The sequence below is a fragment of the Panthera leo genome, chromosome C1 (assembly GCF_018350215.1).
Source record: "Panthera leo isolate Ple1 chromosome C1, P.leo_Ple1_pat1.1, whole genome shotgun sequence".
NCBI classification, from domain to species: Eukaryota; Metazoa; Chordata; class Mammalia; order Carnivora; family Felidae; genus Panthera; species Panthera leo.
In genome coordinates, this window is record NC_056686.1 from 192,950,364 (window position 1) to 192,966,822 (window position 16,459).

The 16,459-nt window shown below is 34.6% G+C and overlaps 1 long non-coding RNA gene across 2 annotated transcripts in view; it reads left to right on the forward strand.

The window, feature by feature from the left end:
* The window catches only part of LOC122228189, a 64,580-nt gene extending 50,637 nt beyond the window's left edge, over window positions 1–13,943 (forward strand). For both annotated transcript variants that reach the window (XR_006206464.1, XR_006206465.1), the window contains exons 2-3: window positions 9,199–9,353; window positions 13,853–13,943. This is a non-coding gene — a long non-coding RNA (uncharacterized LOC122228189). The remainder of the gene's footprint in view (window positions 1–9,198; window positions 9,354–13,852) is intronic.
* Window positions 13,944–16,459: the final 2,516 nt, after the last annotated feature.

The window sequence follows — 16,459 nt, forward strand, 5'->3', positions numbered from 1 at the left end:
ACACAACAAACTAGCATTAAACCAGAAGTGTCCCCCGTGCCCAGAACTGATATCTAGATCATTATTTTTATCCTTATCTACAATTTTTGTTCTAGAAAAAAAATACTTAAAGATGGAAAAAATAAAACTTAGTGGTTAAAAATTTATTTGAGTATTACTTTGGATGAGAATTTCCATCTCCTATTGTGTATGTATATATACACCTATTTGCCTATCATACTTTTTTTAACACCAACCTCACCATGCTGTGTGATGTCTTATCCAATTTAGCTTTCTTTTCACAATGGAATGTTTGTAATAGTGAATTTATTTTCTTAAATTGATTTTTGAGGGAGTCATATCCAACACAATACTAACTGTCAGATTTGATTCACTCAAGTCAGATCTTACCTAGCATTAAGGTTTACTAATAATTTCAGGGATACAATCAAAAGGCATTGGCAGAGAATTCAAGAGCAGCTCTCCAGATCTTATCTTCCTTGATTAGACACCCACTCACTGGTGGTGGTGTCTCAATGTAAGGTAAAATTTATTATCTCATATAGTGGGAACATTTAGTTTTTGAAACTTACCTATTTTATACCCTAGTCAGCTAGCTTTTATGACATTTTCTAAGGTGTCATGCCCATAAATCCACACCTCTTAGTTTTGTTTATCATAAATGATCCTAAAGTTGGGAACTGCAACTAAGATATATTTTATCAGGCTCTTTTAATTGTTCCTCTGGTTATGCTAATAATGTTAACATAATTAGTCTAACTGCTATGATGTCAATTATCAGCATGTTTATAAAGAAACTACACTAGGCCATCTGCAATCTTTTTTTCTCAAGAAATCCCCTCAGTATTCAAGAAAGAAATGAATCATTGGTCAGTGCTTCAACCTTTTTTCTCCAATGCCATTCACAAAATTAATGGGAGCACTATTTTCAGAAAAGTAAATTCCTGTTTATAACTACAACTTTTCACCAAGATTTCCTTAAATCCTACCAACTCTCCAATCAAATTATAATTATTTAAGCCATTAAACCATTTTCCAGGGACAGTATGTAATTTTATGTTAATTAATTATTAGAAATTAACATATCTTAAAATGTGAAAGCAGATGGAAATAAAATGATAAAAAAGTAGATCATGATTGATCATAAAAAATATTGAGGCTTTGCTAATGAGTTTAAAATGACAGATTCTATTAAGTTATTATAATCAGCAAAATAAAGCTATAGAATAAATCAGATTAACTAGGTACAACCCTAAAATTGGATGCAATATTTACAACATGTTTATGAAAATTGATTCTGATTAATGTCAAAAAGCTATAATTACAGATTCAACATTCAAAATAGGTAAATCTTATCAATTCACAGGGCAATGTTTAGCTCTTTGAGTGTCCTACACTAAACAATATTACATTGAATTCTTCTTTTCTTTTATCCTTGAAGCTTTTCAAACAGTAAGGGAAATCAACAGGCAGAAAGCAAGTTCCAAATTCTAGCCACATGCTGCCTTCTCCTAGCAAATGATTCTCAATCCTGGTAAAATATAGGCTATTAAGGCCTCTACTTAGCTATACATATCCACATAACTCACTGCTCTTTACCTCACAGGTCCATCTTCCAGGTTGGGTGTGTGAGAGTTATGTGGTCTCATAAAACAAATGAGGAAGTATTTTCCCTTTTTCGATTCTCCGGGAGAATTTGCGTAGGACTATGTGAAATTATTTCTTTTTTATATATTTGAAGAGATTCCTCTGTGAATGAGAAACTGTCTGGGGCTGAAGTTTACTTTGTGGAAAAGTTTTGAAATTATAAACTCAAATTCTTTAGTAGATTAAGAATATTTAGATGTTTGTATCTTTTTTGGCAGTTTTAGAAATTTATTTTTCAAGGTAATTTTCCTTTCATCTAAATAGCTGAATTTGTTGATAAATAGCGTTTTATTCATTCCTTTTAAAGACTTTTTCATGTCTGTTGGATCAGTAATGATGATGCCTTTTATATTTCTGCTATTGGTAATTTGTATTTTCTCTCATTTTTCTCCTTTGGTTTGCTAGCACTTACGTATTTTGTTAAATTTTTCAAAGGACCACATTTTTGTTGAGTTTATCTTTTTTATTGTATATCTAGATTTTTTTCTATTGCATATATGCTTTCTATCTTATTGGTGTCTGTTCAGTTTTTAAAATATCTCTTTCCCTTTATATACTTTGGGTTTAATTTGCTCTCCTTTTTCTAGCTTATGAGATAGAAGCTTAAATCATTGATTTTTCAACTTTTCTTCTTTTTAACACGTACATTAAGAACTAAAATACCAAAAAATCTAAAAAATCTCTAAATGCTGTTTTAACTGCATTTTATGATAATACCATCTATTTATCATCGCTTAGTTTTAAATATATTCTAAATTCCATTATGATTGCTTTGTTGATCTAATTATATAGAAGTGGGTTGCTTAATTTTCAAATGTTTGGAAAATTTCCTGAATCTGTTAGCCCAAGGATTTAACTCAGAAAGCTTTTTCTAATCCTCAGAAAGTATTTTCTCCTATTATTCTTAATGATTATGGTGCTTTGTACCCAATTTATAATATACAAATAGATACTTGCCACTGTCTCTGAAAGGTGTCTAATAACTGAATGTCCATAGAACTAAAACAAAAATTTCATGCCAGAGATGGCTCATTGAACTTGTGGATTTCTAGCGATGGTTGTTTGTGTCTTCTTTTCCTGTCTCTCTTGATTTACTCAGTCAAGAAAAAGTAATACCAACAAGAACAAATGAAATTTCCAAAATGAAAAAAAGTAACTTTCATAAAGAAGAATTGAATGTGTCAGAAATAATTAAAACATTTTTTAATGTTTATTTATTTTTGAGAGAGAGAGAATGAGAGAGCAGGGGAGGGGCAGAGAGAGAGGGAGACAAAGAATCCAAAGCAGGCTCCAGGCTCTGAGCTGTCAGCAGGAGCCCACATGGGGCTCAAACTCAAGAGTAGTGAGATCATGACCTGAGCAGAAATCAGATGCTTAACTGACTGAGCCACCCAGGTGCCCAGAAAAATTTTTTACTTCAGTGAACATGTAACAATGATGAAAGATTCTGATTTGGCTCCCATTACTTATTCCAGCTCTATCCCTAATTATTCTATTTTAAATCAAAATCCTTAACTACATCCTTTTTGTTCATTTCAAAATCTTTGTTCACATGGAGAAATAAAAATGATTTCCGTCACTTACCCCATTAATAATAACATTTTATATAAAACAAAATCCTTGAAAGAATACAAAAGAGAGTTTAGACTATATCTTAGAATGCATCTTTAGAATACATGTTTTGCACTTTATGTCTTTAAAAGCTCATCCAAAAACCTTTGGTATTCATGATTACCCAAAGCTATGGAATGAGAAGGCATTTTCCATGGGTTTTTCTCTGGCTCTGCTATGTTTTAGCCTTGTGTTCTTGCAAACAAGTCTGGAAAAAAGAGCAGCAGGACTCATGCATTTCACAGTTGCATTTAATAACCTCTAACAGAATTTATTTCTGTTTCTAAATCGAGAACTTTGGGCTATGCTGATTGATGTGGTCTTAGTGCCCAAGGGACACTGTTTGCACAAGGAGATACAATAATGTTTCTGTTGAATTGGCAATTGAGAATAGCTGGTAATTTTTCAATTTTTCATGGCATTGAACTATAAGTCCAAAAAAAAAAAAAAAAAAAAGCAAAGGGTTACTGTGTTGGCTGGATTGTTTGATCCTGAAAATTGTAGGGAAATATGGCTGCCACAAATGAGATTGGAGGGAAATTCATATCACATCAAAAAGATCCCCTTGGGCATCTCCTAGTACTGTCTCAACCAATCATAAAGGTTAAAGAATAGTGACAGGAAATCAATGCATACAGCACAATGGAGCTAGGATTTATACTTATCTATAATTTCTTCTTTATTCTTAGGTGTATATGTATATGTGTGTGTGTGTGTGTGTGTGTATACATATATATATATATATATATATGTATATATGTATATACACATATATATATTAACCAATTTATTTAATGTCTTTCTTTCCTCTAACATTTTATATACTCTTCAGCTGGTGTCAGTACTGGTTATCTTTATAACTTTGTACATTTCTCATTATCAGTGTGTAATCATTACTAAATTACAAGAAGCATCACTTGGAATTAAGTGACAATCACTTGGAAATAAAGGCAGAAATTGTTAGGAATTTAGGTCTCCCCTCTTTGGGAGATAGTAAACAATTTGCATTTGTATGTGGGATGGTTGCATAATGTTGAGTGGAAGCACATTGTAGTTATTGCTGTTTAGAACCTTTCAACCTTAAGTTGAAAAATCAACTCTTCATACTCTGCTCCCAACATGTTGGTGGTAATAGGTTAAGTGTGTGAAATCTCCATTTGGAAAAGAAGATAGAAAACACACAAAGACTCTTCCAGAGCACACATTGACACTTGCTAACACTGCTAATGAAGGAAGCTCTGGGGATGTGTTTGATACTTTTTTGACTGAAACTGACCATTCTGAAAATTACCAGCATTCTGACCCACTGCTGCTGGTTGACACAGCCTATCTTTAGATGTGTTAGTTCAAGATGGCTCCTCTAATTTGTAAATTTATATGTAAATTATGTACTTAAGCCAAAAATAAAAATTACAACTGCTGTTCTAGTGTAAATATTAACATAATGAGACACCAGTTCCCAACAGCACCTGTAGTAGCTTTTGGATCAGAGGATGGCCCCTGAGTGACATTCAGAGGACTCCTAGAGGGCATCGATAGTTTAGGCATGAGCACTTAGACAGCTGTTGCCTTTGTTCTGCAACACATGCTCCTCTGTATCTTGAGTAAATGTTATGCAGAAAACATATTCAGAAAAGGAACAAACAGCAGGGGAAAAAAAAGGTAGAGATGCATGGGTCCAGGTGGCCAAACAGCTCTTGATTAGCGCATAGAATGCTGCCATCTGAAAGTGACGATAAAGAATAATTTAGGCAGATATTAATGTGTATTCAATGATCACCCCGGCTACTGTAGCCGCTGATGGAAATTGCCTTTTTCTTACCAGCATAGCAATTTAAAGCTCAGTGGTTATAGTTTAGCAGTAGTTCAATAACGTGCTTCAAAATGGCCCATCATAGCATTCATGTTTCCAAGCAACTATTTCTATAGCAGGGTTCTACCAACCTATGATTAAATAAATTAGTCCTCTCTGCATATGAGGGCTGCGTAATAGCCTTTTGGGAAATTTGAAATTCACGAAAAATTTTGCATCCTGATTCTTATTTTGGCACTTTATTAGTTTCATCCAGTTTGCATTTAAGACATTAGAAATTCAGGTGTGTGAGATGGAGGGGAAAGCACACATATGAATTCCAATTAAAAATACCAGCAAAGGGGCGAGAAGTGAGATAACTGGCTATGTGATGATTAAAACATGTTTTGGTTTCATATGCATATGCAGAGTTTAGGCAGAGAGCAGTGTTTGATTAGCTGCTTTTGGACTCTGTGAACTATCGGACTTTATTTTTATTTATTTATTTATTTATTTATTTATTTATTTATTTTATTTTTTTAAACTTATTTTTTAAATTTTTTTAAATATGAAATTTATTTTCAAATTGGTTTCCATACAACACCCAGTGCTCATCCCAACAGGTGCCCTCCTCAATACCCATCACCCACCCTCCCCTCCCTCCCACCCCCATCAACCCTCAGTTTGTTCTCAGTTTTTAAGAGTCTCTTATGGTTTGGCTCCCTCCCTCTCTAATCTCTCTTTTTTTTAATCGGACTTTAATAGTGTAGGTAGATGAACCATAACTTCAGGTCTCCCATGTGCATATCATTCTCAGACAGGAAAGCTTGGGAGAGCACTTTGAAGTTGAATCAGCCAGTAACGGTGTCCATGTGAAAGTTGACAATGAAATGAGGAATGAAAAAATAAATAAATAACTATAAGACTTACTTGGAATTTTGTGCTTTGTGATAGTTGCCATACCATATTTTTTCATGAGTCAGTAAGGTTGAATGGAACCCCAAATTAGTGTGAAGAAATTACTAAAGCAAAAAACCCAAAAAGGTAGAAAGGTATGGGTCAAGGTGGCTGAATGGTTATTGAACTATGAATAATCTAGGCAGGTATTAGTGTATTCTCAGTGATCGCCCTGCGTTGCTGTAGCTGTTGCTAGAAGTGACCTTGTCCTTAACGTCTCACAGATTGAAGCTTGGTGGTTATAGTTAAATAAAGTGCTTAGTGCTTCCAAATAATGTTTTTGAATAACCTCAGTTTACAGGTGAGAGAAACTTTAAAGTAACAAAGTAGAAGAACAAACTAGACTGCAACTCAGTTCTTTCAGGGAAGGAAGAATATTAATGAGAGGAATGGAATAGTAAATGAATCCTAGAATGTCTGGGTAATAAAACCATATCTTAAATAATGTAGTAATGTATTTACAGCGTTTTTTATAGAGATCATGCATATGCAATGTTATCTATTTATAGAACAGATACAACAAATTTTCTTTATTCAGCAGCACGTAAGATTGCCGGAAGTAAACAGTTTGGAAGTTTGATTTCACCTAAATTCTTATACTCACTGAGAATCGATGATTGATAAAATAGGAAAACAGTGTTATACTGAGAAATTGAAGTCCTCCCCCCAAACCTTTGATGCATTCCATACTAAAGTGCTTGCATACTTAGAAATTACTCACTTTTTCCTCTGTGCCTCTTCCTGAACCCAGAGTGGGTCCAATAATCCAGGCAAGGAAGGCAATGCGAGCAGAAGATGGCCTGGGTGACTATGCATCCTTACCCAGGGCCCTAGGAGAGAGAGAATCTGTTTTTTACTTATCTAGAGATTCTACTTTTTAGGGCTTTCTGCCCAGTTATGATGCTGGAGAAGATCAGGTGAAACAAGGAGGTTCTAGAATTACCTGACTTGAAACAACGCTGACTCCAAAAAAAGTCTATGGAAGAAGACACAAAGTTCTCTTAAGCACCAAAGTCAAGTTATCATTTATATCCATTAGTCATAATGTTTCTCTTTATAATGTCATTTTGCATGTGGAACAAATATCTCCCTAATTTCTTCAGATGTTTCCGCAGGCTTGAGTATTGATACCACATGTAGCCCTTTCTCTAATCAGTGCATATTTCCTGTGCATTTAATTTTTCTATATATAAACTCATTCCTCAAGGAGGTTAACTGGGAGTAGAGAGTGTAAAAGGTCACTTTGATTTAGATATTGAGCCCTCCCTAGGATAAAATAAATTCTTGGTTTCTTTTGCTCCTGGAATTAAGAAAATGGAAAACATTTTATATTCCTGCTAGCTTTCTTCTCTACTTCCTCCTCCTCCTCCTTCTTTTTTCTTTTCTTTTCTTTTCTTTTCTTTTCTTTTCTTTTCTTTTCTTTTCTTTCCTTTTCTTTTCTTTCCTTTTCTTTTCTTTTCTTTTCTTCTTCTTCTCCAAGTTCTCTCTCTCTCTCTCTCTCTCTCTCTCTCTTTAGGTTATTCATTCCTCATAGTCATCCCTAGTCCTATTTGTCATCTGTTTTACCTACTGAGTGATTTGGGCAGATGGCTTTTTAGCATAAAGGGAACAATAACACCTGTCATTGGCTGCAATTTTGACACATTCAGAGACCATCAAAAGTTTGATAAAAAAAGAGGAAGTAGACAGTAGGGAAAATTCAGTACTGTCTGATAATGTCACAAGCAGGCCAGAGAGAAAAAGCATAGAGAGCAAGGGCATAGGCAGAATGGTTGGGTTCTAAGATGGAGAGCAGAAGGTGCCTGAGAGAGCAAGTCGGCCAATATTTTCTACTCAACCTACTCACCTATCATGGCATAAATACTTTGTTTCACAGTTGTCTTAGCTCAGGCTGCCATAACAAAACACCATGGACTGAGTGTTTTAAGCAACAGAAATTTATTTTCTCACAGTTCTGGAGGCTGGAAGTGTGAGATCAGGGTGGTAGAATGATCGGGTTTGGGTGAAGAGCTCTCTTCCTGGCTTGTAGACGGCTGTCTTCTCATTGTGTCCTCACAGAGCAGAGAGCACAAGCTCTCTGGTATTTATTCTTATAAGGTCACTAATCCCATCTAATAAGGCCCTTACTCTCAAGACCTCATCTAAACCTAATTATCTCCCAAAGGCTCCATCTCCAAATACCACCACATTGGGATTAGGGTTTCAACATACGAATCGGGGGTGGAGAGGGGCACAACTCAGTCCACAGCAAATGTTTTCCAACTATGCCATAAAGAAGAGATGTTCAAAAGTACAAATGAGAAGAAAATTTGCAATCTTTATCCAAATGCTCTCACATCAGGTCAAGAACCAAGCTGAAAATGTGTTTTGTGAGTCGGGGAGTGGAGATTGTCCCAGCATCTCAGTGCTTGATGACACTCAAAATTTCAGGGACCTAATTCAAAACAAGGAAACTCTGTGTTTCCATGTTTACACCAGTGCTGAGATAAATTCTTGAAGCTGAGTATTTAAACATGATTCAGGTGTACTTATTAAATAAGTTTATTATTCTACAAATGTTTTTCCCACGCCTTGGTTAATTTTTTCATGTGTTTAACTTTTGCATTCTGTTTTTGCATGATAATTAAATTACTTTGCAGAAAGATACACAAAATTTACTAGTAAATTATTAAGATTATTAACTACTTTTGATGACTAATGAAGCTTTGCTTCATAGGTAGAATGATAACTGGGGCGTTTTAAATGCTGAATTATATTTGGTTATTTAGCTTTTGGAATATAATGAGAATTTCTTATCTTATTTATAAAAGCCTATACATTATGGAAGCTATCTTATAGGAATTCTTAAATTCTTCACGTTGTAAAAGTGAAGTATCAAATAACATCAAAATATGATATGATGTGTGTTAGTTATCATGTCTAAGTTTTAAAACTTGGTTCCTGATTTTCACCTCAAAGTTGTATTCATTACAATGATCAACTTTCATGAAATCTCCATGATTCAGCTTTTGTTTAACCATGATTTGTTTCCAGACTCTGTGCTGACAGTGTGGAGCCTGCTTGGATTTTCTCCCCCCATTCTCTCTCTGCCCTCTCCTACTTGTGCTCTCTCTCTCTCTCTCTCTCTCTCTCAAAAATAAATAAACTTTAAAAAGTATATTTAAAAAAAAACATGATTTGTTTCTATGTAGGAGTCAACCCGTCTAGCAATACTCTCCCAGTAAACTAACATGTGGCTAAAATAGAAGAGAAGAAAAATGGCTGACGGAAGGATGGCAGTTTTACGTTGTCCCTTTTCTAATGAAGCGGGCACAGCTGTGTATGCAACAGACATGCAGCAAATGAGGTATTGTTCTCATTAGTGTTGTGCTTCTATAGCTTTTACGACATTCTCCTCACTATCAGTAGATCATAAGAATTCTAGGAATTACAGCCAAGCAGTATATTAAAAAAATACAAGGAAAAATAGAAACTTGTGTTGCTTAGTTTATTTTGAACTTAAAAACAGGGCAGATCTTACGGTTCCAGGTAGGATAGAATAGGTTGTGACAGGCCAAAGTTCCCACTGCAACAACTAAAAGAAGCTGGGTGAATTATAAAAATATTTTTAAAGGCCTAAGAATAAAATAGAAGCAATGAGGACTCGATGAACTAAATTCCAGACAGTGGAGAATCCTTTCAAATTGAGCTGATAATCACAATTGTTTCTTGAGGACATGTACTCATTCTGGTGGGAGCTCAGACTTGGAATCTGCATAGGCAGATTCTCACAATGCATCATTTTGATTCTTCTGTCTGCTTCCTTTGTGCCAGATCTAAAGTGGTGCTAAAGTTAAGAGAATCTACCTATCCTGACTTGGTCAAATCTGTTCGCTGTTTCCATGTACTCTGTCAGCACTATAGCCACAATCTTTCTGTGTGTGTGTGTGTGTGTCAGAGAGAAAGAGAGAGAGAGAGAGATTTTATTTGGATGTAACTGCTGATCGATGTCCTGTTTTAAGAAACTGTCATTTTAATGTCATTTTACAATATTTGTACAATATAAAATATATTGCTCTTATTTGAGATGTTGAAAGATGAATGAATCAGTTATAATGATCATAGCCAAATCAAACTTCCTCGTGATTAACTATCCACATTCTTTAGGAAAATATATATTTAAAACCACAGTTGTTAGTATGCTTTTGTCCCTGAAAGATTTGTTGCAGTGAAATGGCTACATCTTCACTAAAGGAAATAAAAATGACTATGTTCAAGTGAATATGGTGGAAGTTGTGAATTGAAATGTGCCTGTTGACTAGCCTCAGATTTATTTGAGTCTAGCTTATGTCTCCTGAATTTTGCGTTGACAATTTCCACCTCCAGAAACTCTGACCACCAGGTCTGGCTACAGCCTGGTTTTACCAGGTGACCCCATATTATCCTGTTACAACAGCACACTTTGAGACATTATTCAAGTGTTTTCGTTTCAAATGTTTTCGACTGAATGCGAGACATTTTACTGGTAGAATTTTCTTCTGATAACTGTGGTACTAAAGGTAAGCCTAAGTAGTTATGTCTGAAGTTTTAGAATTAAACTCCTACATATCTAACACTGTGACCCAGGAGAAGAAATAAGTAGCAAGGTCTAAAAGGTAAAATGATTATCTAAGGAAGCCCAAAGCCAAGTAGGAAAGAAAGACAGATACACCATGATGTCAATGCCGAATAATATATGCTCCAGTACAAAAACCTTTGAGATGTCATGTATATTTCAAAAATAAAAATATAAATGTGATACTTTCTGTCTATATTGGGTGAGGGAAATTCAAGTGAAGAGAAGAGACATCTTGTGGTGGACATGTCTGCATTAAGGACAGCTTCATTGAGAAGATGAGTGTGTCCTTTAATTTTTTTTTAAATTTATTTTTGAGAGACAGAGCATGAGTGGGGGAGGGACAGAGAGAGAGGGAGACAAAGAATGCAAAGCAGGCTCCGAGTTGTCAGCATAGAGCCCAACGCAGGGCTTGAACTCACAAACGTGAGATCATGACCTACCTGAGCCAAAGTCTGACACTTAACCAACTGAGCCACCCAGGGACCCTGTGAACATGTCCTTCTAAGTAAGATTCTTCAGGAGAAAAATAGTGATGTTTTGTTTTGTTTTTGTTTTTGTTTTTACAAGCCATGGTGTATTATCATCATCAATACAGATAAATTATACTTCTGTATATGTATATAGGTATTAATGGATGATGGGTGAATTTATACTAAGGAAATAGCACAGTACGGGGCATTTCTGTTCATGGTAAATTTTTTCACCCTGGGAAGAATATTTCTGCTGGGATATTATAAAAAATGCTATTATGCTGTCAGTTGATTCTTGACAAAGGAACCAGTGTGATATAGTGTGAAAAGGAAAACTGTGTTGCTGGACTAACTGAATATCCATATGGAAAAAAAAAAACTATCTTCATCCTCTATCTCACACATATACAAAAATTAATTTGGGATGGACCAGAGACTGAAAAGTAAAACCATAAATCTTTCAGAAAAAATAAAATAGAATAACCTTATGACTTGAGAATAGGCAACGTTGTCTTAGGACACACACTTTTCTGTGTGGTCACTGTTGCTTTTATGAGTAGTGGGAGTAGACTGGTAGAAAATGCACTTTAGCATTCATAAATAGAATTTGATTTCTTGATGTCATGCTTTTCTATTTTTTTAAAGTTTATTTATTTATTTTGAGAGAGAGAGAGAGAGAGCAGAGTAGGGGCAGTGAGAGGAGAGAGAGAATCCCAGGCAGGCTCTGCTCTGTCCAACGTGGAGCTCCATCCCACAAACCATGATATTATGACCTGAGCCGAAACCAAGAGTCAGATGCTTGGCCAACTGAACCACCCAGGTGCTCTGATGTCATCCTTTCTTAAACAAATAACTAGCAATTTAATTGGTTTAATTAGTAAGATGATAAAAGATACTCACTTTTGTATATAATTGATCATCAGATTCCTTGGGAAGAATATTAATCAATCTCTGGAGAATTTTAGATGAGCTACAATAGAGCTAAACCCCACACTGAGTTCATATAAAATGTTTCAAAGGGAATTACACCTCCATTGTCGGAAATAAACATTTATTGAATATTTACTGTATTACGTGAAGAAAGGTGTCTGTATTTTAAATGATGACAAACTCAGCTTTAAATTATTATGAAATTATGATTTTAATAAATTGGAACTACTCAATTAGACTTCTAAGTTTTACTTCTTTATTGCTGTGTATGACAAGAAGCACAATAAATAAATGTTATTAGTGTAAGGCCTAAAGCACTTCCTTAAAAAGTGAAAAAAAAATAAACATTTGAAGACCAACTGTTTCAATATAAATAATTTTGTTTTCTTAACAATTTAAGGAGTGGTTTCTCTTGCTTACAGAAATTCAAGAAAACTTAAGTAATATAAATTATGTCTCTGTAGAGATATTGATATGCTCTATGGCAAAATGATATTACTTAACTAAAACAGTTTAGCTATTTTATTATAGTTTATAATTGTTTTATAAAAATCTTACAAAACAAGGTCAGAGGAAAACAATGTGTGTGTGTGTGTGTGTGTGTATATATATATATATATAAACTCATTTTATCGTGTGTGTGTGTGTGTGTGTGTGTGTATATATATATATATGCACATATATATATATACATATATGTATACACACATATATATACACACACACACACACACACACATATATACACACACACACACACACACACACACACGATAAAATGAGTTTCTTCATTGGAGAAAGATGATTGGGAAATTTGGAATACTTACTACATTATGGTCTGAACTATGATGCAGCCATTTTTGAAAAGAAGCAAAATATTTTTAAGCTAGACCACAAGATGATCAAAATTACTTGTGTAATGATAATATAATCAGAAGGCAATGTCACACCTTACAATACAATATATTTTCTTTCCAAAGAATAGGTTCCTTTGGAACGCATTTTGACAAAATATGTCAAAAACCTTCAAAGGACTTAGATCCTTTGACACTGTAATTTAACTTCTAGTAATCTAGCCTAAGGAAATATTGAAAACATGAGGCATTTAAAAGAAAGGGGAAAAGGGGGAAACTGCATAAAGAGATTTAATTTCTAAGAAAATAAATGGAAAATAAGTTAGTATTTTCCATTTAATGTGGCCATTAAAAATTATGAGGCTAGGGGCGCCTGGGTGGCTCAGTCAGTTGAGTGTTCTACTTCAGCTCAGGTCATGATCTCACGATTCATGGGTTCGAGCCCCACGTCAGGCCCTATGCCGACAGCTCAGAGCCTGGAGCCTGCTTCGGATCCTGTGTCTCCCTCTCTCTCTGCCCCTCTCCCTGCTTACACTGTGTGTGTCTCTCTCTCAAAACTAAATCAACATTAAAAGAAATTATAAAAATTATGAGTCTGAAGAGTTTCTAATGGATGTGAACTTTGTTTTTGTTATATAGTTAGCTAGAAAAAAAAAGCAGCATACACACTTGAATATAATTTGTAAACCAAACTGTTTGAAACCAAAATAAATTATTCATAGAAAAAGGTGAAAGGAAATAAAATGTTGACAGTTTTTTGTTGTTGGTGTGAATTTGGGAAGTTACTGTACTTTTTTCTTTGTATCTTACACATTATGTCTATAGAGAGGTTTTATTTTTAAAGAATTCACAACAATGTGTAAAAAATCATTGTTCAAGAAAAAAAGGAATATTGCAAATGTAGCCTATGCTTTCGACTTCTTTCTTTCCCCAGCATAACAGGGAGAAATTAGCACAAAGGCAGACTTTCTAACTTCTAATTCTTTCTCTCCAGCAGGAGCTCACTGAATATTTCTCCATCACGTACACTGTTGGATATGCCATTTCTCTGAGTTCTGAAGCTGTGGATTTTCTCCTTCTTGGTATTTTGGGTGAGCAATTGCCAATCAATGTCTTTTCACAATGGGACAAGTTTTGTTTTTTATTATTGAGAAACTAAAAGTTCTCAGAAACTGCTGCACAACAAAACATCTCACCAAATTGCTTTTAGTCAGTGTATCGTTATTCCATTATTTCACTCGAGAAACAAACCCTTATTGCACAGACTTCCGCGTTTAGCCAAGATGGCGTAACGGACCATTTACTCTCCTGCCTGAAACAACCACAAAACTAGGCAAAATATATGAAGCAATAGTTTTTAAGACAATAGACACCAGGCAATAAAGGACAGTGATGTCTGGGAGATAAGTAATACAATGCTATACAGTGTTAACTGCAGTGTTATTTATTTATTTATTTATGTATTTATATATTTATTTATTTCAGGCATTCAAACTTTTGTTCAGTTCATAGTAATGCAGAAGACAAGCTAGGAAATGTATGAATGAATGTCTATGACTTCAATAGGTCTGCTTTACTTAGTAAACTCAACTATTTCTGTTTTAAAATTGTCTCTTTCTAAACACTTAAGTAATTTGTGTTTTCAGTTCTGGAAATGGGAAGTCATGTTAGTATGTTCACTGAACAAAAAATACCAGTATTTTTGCATTTTTTTTTTTTTTTTTTTTTGCAATCAAGCATTAGTAGTAGAGTTGGACCTATTTGTCAGGTTATTAGATATATTCTATAATACTTGGTTTTTTTCTAAAAAAATTTTTAATGTTTATTTATTTTTGAGAGAGACAGAGTGTGAGTTGGGAAGGGGCAGAGAGGCAGACACAGAATCCAAAGCAGGCTCCAGGCTCTGAGCTGTCTGCACAGAGCCCAGTGCGGGGCTTGAACCCACGAACTGTGAGATGATGACCTGAGCTGTAGTCAGAAGGTGAACGCACTGAGCCACCCAGATGCCCCAATAATACTTGTTTTTTTTCAAAATGAAATTCATGAATTCTCTTTTCTTTACAGACTTAGATCTCTATATTAGAAATTAATGGCTCTGAGCCAACTCTTGACTGTTAATGCCTAATTTGTAAAGATCCTTTAAATTCCAAAGGTATTTATGCTAACTCTAAGCTTTTTTTCTTGATTCTATTTAATTTTGTATACTCGCAAGAAATACATTTCAACAGCTTTTAAAAAAAAACTAAAACTTCTCAATTTTCTTTAATGAAGAATGGACAGACAATGTGAAAAATTCTAGTTTTAACATTTAGCTTCTTTTTTTATGATTGTTCTCTTTGACCATTATTAACTGATACTGAACAATTCTGAGATATTTCTTGCTATTTTACTATGAAGTAGGGTTAAAATGAAAATAGAGTGGGGTCACGTTGAAAATAGTAACGGAAAGAGAAAAGGTACAAGTGAGACCTCCATCTCCATAAAAAAGCAGAAATTCAGTAAACCTGATTAAAGGAAAAAGAAAAATAGTATTCTGTGCTTCCAGTGAAAACAACTAGACTAAAACTGCCATGCGATTGTTCAGCATTGTCCTGGGGTTCCGGTAATAACTATCATCCACCTCGTCCACTGGTAGCAGAGCGTTCTAAATATTTCCACAACTGTCCCCAGGTGCATTATGATTCATACCCAAATTGGATCCTATTGCTATGTAAATAGTATAATCTGAAGTTGAAGGAGAGTAAATTAACTATAAACCCTATGTGTCTTCTGATTCCTCAGAACCCCCTATAGTTTAATGAACAGAGAAGTTTTATATTAATTCCAAAGTGCCAATTATCCACGAGGACAATTTCAGTTAGTAAATAACAGACCTAATATTGATGGTGTCTTTACTTCTATTTTTCCCCCAAACATTTTTTAGCAGTGAAATATGTTTAAAAAGAAAGAATGGTAATATATTAAACAAATAAAAGCAAATGGACATGATTCCACAGATTAAATTTTATTTTATTTTATTTTATGTTTATTTTTGAGAGAGAGGGAGAGAGACAGAGCATGAGTGGTGGAGGGGCAGAGAGAGAGGGAGACACAGAATCTGAAGCAGGCTCCAGGCTCTGAGTTGTCAACACAAAGCCCTACACGTGGCTTGAACCCACAAACTGTGAGATCATGACCTGAGCGGAAGTCTGATGCTTAACTGACTGAGCCACCCAGGCGCCCCTCCACTGATTAAATTTTAGTTGTTTGCCTGAAAATATATTACTGATTAATGAATCTGGGAACTTCTGAGAAAAGCAGAACTCAGAAAACACTGCTCTTTATATATATATATATATATATATATATATATATATATATATATACACATATATATGTGTGTGTGTGTGTGTGTGTGTGTTTAAAAAGACTTCAATTCTACTCTCTTTCTGTCTCTCTCTCTCTTCTGCACCATTCCTCTTGACTTAAATTTATACACCTAAGCTAGAAAGATGAAAATAAAAATTCATGTGTAACAAAATAGATATGTCATCAAAACACCTAAGGTCCAGGTTTCAGTTTAGTCATTCACACTTTGCAGGACCCTTGGACTCTTCAAGAT